The sequence below is a fragment of the Echinops telfairi genome, unplaced genomic scaffold (genome assembly GCF_000313985.2).
Source record: "Echinops telfairi isolate 266 unplaced genomic scaffold, ASM31398v2 ScPeMD7_7465;HRSCAF=8503, whole genome shotgun sequence".
In the NCBI taxonomy this organism is placed as follows: Eukaryota; Metazoa; Chordata; class Mammalia; order Afrosoricida; family Tenrecidae; genus Echinops; species Echinops telfairi.
Genome location: NW_022111365.1, coordinates 2,878,498 through 2,886,129, shown reverse-complemented (window position 1 = coordinate 2,886,129; position 7,632 = coordinate 2,878,498).

Genomic DNA, 7,632 nt, shown 5'->3' with positions numbered 1-7,632 from the left:
CTTCCACACTATGAGCTGTAAGGCTAACCCAAGGATTCTATACCATCTATTATGGTTTTCCAATGCCTCATCCAGACCATTGTTGTTAGTCTTTTTGTAAATGAACCCACCTTAAATTATCCCTATTCATTTTGGGAGATGATTGACTACACTCCCCATCCATGCAGGTTGTTCTAGGAATAAATTGCTGGAAGATGTGCCCAGAAATAGGATTATATTTAAACTTAGCATTGGAATAGCCTCCATAAATCATCATGAATGTTAATTTCTTAAGTGAACAAAGAGAAAACAAGGAGGGTAAGTTTGTCTCTGATTCTCTTTAAACTCTGGAATTCATTAGGCAGCCCTTGAAAGGCAGTGTTCAAGACAAATCTTAAAATGTTTCAACTGTGGCCTAAAAAGCCTGTTTTATATTTCAAAATAGGCTACTGAATGCCTTTATAATGAGGACCGTGTCTCAGCAAAGGCAGCTCCAGATCGTGCCTTTGCCTTTCAAGGTTTCCTTATTTGCACACCACTGGAAGGGGTTCACCTCCAGTGGGTGACAAAGAAGAGACGGAGCTGGTGGATGTTGAAGCATAGCTTTGTGATGTTGTGGAAACAATGGATCTGAATAAGAATGATTTCAGTCAAAAATAGTTACTTACAGTCAGGGTGAACTAGAAATTTAGTGCAGGGCCAGTTGAAATGCAAAATAGATTCATGAGAAGGTTCTGGATAATAGGTATGTGCTGTGTATTTATTACAATGACCTTGGAAAGTTGCACTGGCCAGGAACTCCCAACTTTATTCCTTCTACGGTAATGGAGAGCACTGGGCACAGGAGCATGAGAGGAGGACTACCATCTCGGGACTTTGACTCGAGCTGAGGACATAGTCAGGGGGGTATGCCTTTGGTCTTCATAGTTAAAGCCCCTCACCTAGTGCCTAGCAATGTTTGAGGAATTCATCAATAAATGATTATCAGACAAACGGAATGAAAAAGGAAATAGCAAGTATTATGATATTTCCAATATCATAATATCCATGAGATGTACCCATTATCTTCGAATACATGGAAATGCCATGTGTTATAGGCTAGAACTGTATTCCTTAGGAGTTTTGGGTGGGGAGAGGAGGGGCAGTCCGGGGACTCTAATGTTTCTGAAGCAGAAGACCGGATTTTTCTCCCATGCTACTAGGGGGTGAACCACCAACATTTGGCTTCATAGTCCAACAAAAATAATTTGCATCCCCCAGGAACCCATGAGGTTTACTACCTCTAGATACAATTAAATTAGGAAAAAGCATCTATCAGGAGAATGAATAAATTGCTTCCTACTGTCTAATGGCCGAAAGGTTTGCTTGCATGCTATTTTCATGTTTAAGCTGGTGCTTTGAATTAATGAGTCTAGTAATTAATCCTAATGCTGTGATGCTCTCCATGACAATAGCATTTGCTTTCAGTTCAAAATGCCAAATGGCATTCTTGTTTGATTAATAAAGTGAAATATTATTTTCTTACCAGTATTTTTACACAAATGTACAACCTTTGAAAAAGACAAATGGGTATACTCTAAAACGGGAGGTGAGCAAAACTACCAATTGATGTTCCAAGAACAGACTGATATTTGTATTGTTTGGAGAGAGGGTTTTCATACAAGAGGTTGTAGCATCGGGTCATAGGGAAGAGGTTCCATTTCTCCCATCTTTCCATGTTAGTAAGTCAATGGCTCTTAAATTTGGATTATTGAAACCCCAAATCCAACTTGCTGCTAACAAGTAAGCAAACAAAGAAACAAAAACCTCGCGGCTATCCAATTGATTCCAATGCATAGGAATCGTATGGGACAGGGAGAATTGCCCCTGTGAGTTTCTGAGACTGTCCTCCTTAGGGTAGGAGAAAGCCGCATCTTTTCCCCACCAAACACCTGTGGTTTCAAACTGCGCTCATAGCATCCCATCTAGTAGACACGGCGCCACCAGAACTCCAGGGAAGCCACACTACAGAAAATCCAAAATAGACTTGTAGTTTCCACTTCCTTGTTTGTATCAAAAGGAAAGCAGGCTATCTAATTAAATTGTTAATCAAATGAGGACCAATAGAGCTGTTGCATGGTAGTTGATCCTCCCCCCTCCTCTCATCTGACACTGTCCTCGCAGCTGGCAGGTCTAATTATTCAACATTAATTTTTCCTTCATTCTATGTTGTTATTGTTGCTGTGAGCCGCCATTCAGTTGTACCCTGATTGATCTTAACCCCGTACACAATGAAGCAAACCATTTCCAAGTTCTCCACCTCCCTGTGACTGGTTGCAGATAGGACCAGTGTGATCTACAGGGTGTTCACTGACTGATTTTCAAAGTGCACCACCAGCTCTTTTTCCCTGGTTTGCATTCATCCGAATGCTGCACTGAAACATGTTATATATCATAGCAACATGGATGTGTCCTTTCATAGACAGGTGGTAACTCTACAGGACGTGCAGCTATGTCTCCTCCATTAAAGGTGACCTTTTTACCACTGAACCACTACTGTCTTCCTCATTCCATAATGAAAACTCAAACACACTGCCATGGACTCAATTATGAGCCTAAAAATAATAGAAATAAAAATAAAATAAAAAAGAAATCATTGAGGAATGGGGAGCAACTAAGAAGGTCACTGTTTCACCTCATTAATATTACCCAAACCACAGACCTAGGGTGTGAAACTCTCTACAAGGCTGTGGGTCCCTCATGTTACTGCCTCCATCTATAACCTGACCCTACGACACTGGGTCTCTCTTAGTGCCTGTGTATGTTAGAGGAGGTGCTCTTTTTCATGTACTGGGTATGTGAGTATATTGTATCAGTCTGAGTACTTTAGAGAAACAAATCCACAGAAACTCATGTACAAGAGAGAGTTTTACATAAAGGGTAAGTGTACATCAAGCAAACATCCCAACCCAGTGCTGCCCAAGCCCACAAGTCTAACATTAACCCATTAACCCATATGTCCAACACCAGTCCACAAAGTCCTCCTGCATCTCACAAAACCCACACTATGACGCTGACTGCAGGAGGAAAGCCGAATCAGTGAATGTGTAAGCATCTCAGTGCCAGCAGGGGTCTCCACACAGCTGCTCCAGCACCCAGGGCAGCATCAGGGAAGGTCCATTTGGCTTTTCCTTGGGGATGTCTTACAGGAGGTCAGCCTTGTCAGCTGAAGCAGGGAACTGGCTAAGGCAGCTGCACCCTGGTCTGAACATCACAAAGCAAGAGACCCAAGAACTAGAAAGTTGAGGCTCACTGAGCCATTTATCCCTCTGCCCTTCAATTAACCCCACATGTGTTTATGGGCCAGGTTGGCACAATAAACTAGCTACCTCAAATATGTAAAATGCCCATGTAGTTAAGACCTTGGGTATATTTCAGTTATTTCCCCCTATATTTTCAGCTATTTCAGCTGAGTTTCTTTGCTCCAATATCTGAGTAATTTCCTTGCATACAATCAATCTCAGTTTATACCCAGTGCTAAAGCTCAAACCATTTTCTTGAAACTTTCTGAGTGATAAAACTTTTATAAGAAGAGAAAAAGCATTAAATGAATATATTTTTGCAGTCGTTTGAAGGTCTGTAATGAGAACAGGAAATTCATAATTGAACACAGTGCAATACAAGGTAAGTCATCAGTGTAATAAATTGAAACACACATTCATGCAAAGTAATAAACTGAAACATTTTTGTCTGAGGTCAGGTGTGGAGCTTTGAAGTTGGACGGCAATTTACCTTCCTGAGGATGGAAGTGTCATCTGATTCTGCATGTTCATTGATCTCTAGTCACGTAAGAAGGCAGAAGGTGACCAACAGGTGATATCAGAAAATTTGTTTTAGTGTCCACAGGGCTAAAGATCAGCAAGAGCCTTGAACATGGAAAATTAGGTTTCTTTTTTTCTTGAGCTAATGATCAGACTGAGCTCAATTTACACCCTGACATATCAGCAGGTGACTTCATGCTGTTTTCTGATTTTATTGCTTATAAATTGGAACAGTAACACCAATCAGGAGATTTCTCTTCACATCTGAGTTCTTCACCCTGCTCTACAAAAAAAATTCATTGGTTGAAGACAAACCTTTCCATAAACCCAAACCCATGACCACCAAGTAGACTTGGGCTCCTAGCAGCCCTGGAGAGCAGATGCCCTGAGCTGGCATCTTCATGGAAGCAGATTACCACATCTTTCTATCGTGTAGCAACTGGTACATTGCTGCTTACTTCCAGACACCAGACAAGTACTTACCCAATCACACTAGCATGTCCCAAAACCCTTTCTTTACCAAGACTAACCCACAAGCATCAAGTGTATCCAGGACACAGAAAGATCCCATAGAATAGAGTGGAACAGCCCATCAGGCTTTCAAGGCTGTTGTCTTTATGGAAGCACCTCGTCACATTTGTTTTTCACACTGCAGCTGGTGGGTTCAAACTGCTCACCTTTCAGTTAGCAGCCAAGGACTCAATCATTGAGCTATCAAGGCTTCTAAATCTTTCCTTGAAGGTCTTTCAATGGTGTTGTTTAGAGCTTAAATGGACTGAAATGAGAGATATTTTCTTGGAACTTCCGGAAAAAATATAAAAACAAATTGACAACTTAAAAAGTAGTTAAAAAACTATGGGCATGAAAAAATTCTGGCAGGTGTCAGAAAACAAAAATGTTTAATTAGCAGTAGAATTTTTTTCTCTAGTGTTTGATGAACTTGACTTCCAGCTGGGATAGAAGCACTACTTACATTTCATTCCCTACTGACTTTCAAAGAAATCTCCAAATGTTTATAAACACTACTGTAGCCTTGGAACCCATCTTTGAAGACATTTTGAGTGAACATGATTTGGCATTCCAGAGATGGATGGGGCACCTGTTAGGAACCATCTCATAATGATGCATTTATTGGAGCTTGCTCCATTCCTGAGGGAAACACACATCTGGTGTCAACATTATGGCACGATTTTCATGTCAGCTAAATTCTCCCTGGAGGAGTAAAGCTCTGAATGGCTTTGAAGGTTTCTCTTCACTGTTAATGAAATTATTCAACTTACTTTTTTGGAGAAAGTCCTATGTGTTCAGCCCTCTGTTAAGCATTTGAGGCCTTGAAATATGAGCCTGAGATAATGGGTCATGTGATAAAGAGGTTGGGAGATGATACAGAGAAAGGCAGCTGAACGGTGAGTCAAAGCAGATATGCCAAAAAAACCAAACTCGCTGCCATCGAGTCATCTCTGACTCAGTGACCTGATGTGGGTTTCCAAGACTGTAATGACTGATGGGAGTAGAAAGCCTAGCTTTCTTCTGCAAAGCTGCTGGTGGTTTCAAACTGCCACCGTAGGGATCACATCCCAATGAGTAGTCACTACTGCAGTATTAAAATGAGCGGTTGTGATGAAAGTATCTGGTTTTAAGACCCACTTTCAAGTTTAAGTAATTGGTTACGTGCTACTTTATTCAGTGTCATTCAGAAATAATTCCCACACCACTCCCATAAGATGCTATAGGAGTCAAATAAAGAAAACTTCTATCTACAAGATTAATAAATTATGCATTTTGTTTTATGTTGGTTACTGTAGAGTCAGCTCTGGCTGATGGCAAACTATGAACCATAAAGCAAAAAATCCTTATTCCTTTCACATACTCATAGTTATTGGTATGTTTGAACCCACTGTTCGAGCTCTAACAAGAAAATTACAATGTAACATTATACTTATTTTCAATGAGACCAATGAAATGCCCTATATGTAATAGATTATGTAAGTTATAAGGTGTACATAGGAGACTTAATAGTGTCCCAAAGATTTAAGAAAGGCGGCATTATTTAGTAGTAGCTAATATTAACTCCCCAGAAAGCTGGGGCCAAGTGTCAGCAATACACTTCTTATGATATCAACTCACATTTGGAAAATCAAGTTTTCCACCCCAACTTACATTTCAAAGGGAAAGGCTAAAAGGTATTTTGACAGTTATATACTTATATATACATCAACTGTTAGTGAAACAAAAATGTTTCCTGACATAAAAACAGTAAATTATAAGTTTGGTGTTCAAAAGCAATAAACGTGAAGGTTCACAGGACTCTTCTATTAGTGATTAATATTCTTTTAAAATAATTCAGTTCTGCTGAGCGCATGCCAGTTGTTACCCTCATTAAAGGGCATTTGCCATTTTGAGATGCTGCATATGTCAACTAGACTTCCAGATGACCTTGCTAAGACGATAATTAAGAAAGAAGAAGCAAATATAGAAGCTAGACTGGGAACCAGAGCACTTTTTGTTCAACTTAGTGGAGGCCAACCTTGAGGGTTAAGCGATACTCCAATTACAGAACTTCACCAACTTCCCTGACTATAAAACCTGCAACAAATATGGATGTTCACCTTTAAAAAGGATGCAGCCAATAAACAAAAGAACTCTCGTGTAAGGAACAGTGTACTGTGTAGGTTAAGATTATAATTAGGGTACAAAATAAAAAGCAGTGATAACCATGGGTATTTCCAAATACACATTGTAGGGAGCAGTCTCATCTATACTTGTGGCTATCACCAAGAATTCCATTGTTTTTTCAATCAGGCTACTTTCTTCCCCACTCCTCCTTTTACTTTTAATCCTCAATAAACTTGAAAAATATTTTAATTTCCCACAATGAGATGCCAGCAGATAAAGATAAAAGACACACTGATATGATTCCATTCTGAAATATACAGACTGAAAAAAATGTGGGTGGTGTTGATTAGACAGCCACATCTCGTCCATTCAATCTTAGTCTTCTCATTAGGTTGGATTGAACCATTCAATGAATATTTATTGAGTGTAAGACACTGTGCTAGACTAACAGGATGAAAATGGTGACCAGAAAAGCAGATAAAATCACTGTTCTAGTGGAACTTCCAGGGCAGTGAGAAAAAGCTTTAATTAAGTGACCGCATAATTAAATCTAAAATTTAAACCCTGAGATGTGCTTCAAAGGAAAGTACACAGTGTCCTGATCTAGGTAAGTGTGACTTGCCGTTTTGCTAGATTTGAGATCTCTTTATTTATTTCTAAATAAATTGCCTTGTATCTATCCCTGCTATTTAAAATAAATTATATTGATCCTTTGGAAGTTGACACAGTAGCTACCTTTCCTATTATCTCATTATTTAACCAGTGGACCCTGGGGCCAGCGAAACTCCTGAGATCCTATAAGAATATGGGAGATTGCAGGGAACACAGGAATCTCATGGAACATGTGATCTAGCAGCTAACTCAGATCAAGTTTTCACTCACCCTATAACCTTGCATACTTTTCTTTTCATGAACCACAATTTTTTTACCTGATACATGGGGATAATTATTGCCATCCTTTTATTTTGCATGTGACATGAATATACGTGAAAACAGGTAAAAAACTGTGAAATGAAATATAAAAATAAAGCAGCATGTTATAATTATGTTTGCTGTGGCTAAGTAATGGCAAAGAATAGCTGAAGTGAGTAAATGTGGAAAACCCATGGTCTTTTCTTTTTATTCTTTGTTTCCTGCCAGACAACAGAAAACTGACAAGCAGGAGTTCTTCTCTTGGACCCAGGCAGATCTGGACACAGCAGGAGCGTCCTCACTTAGGGTTACCATGAGTACCTCA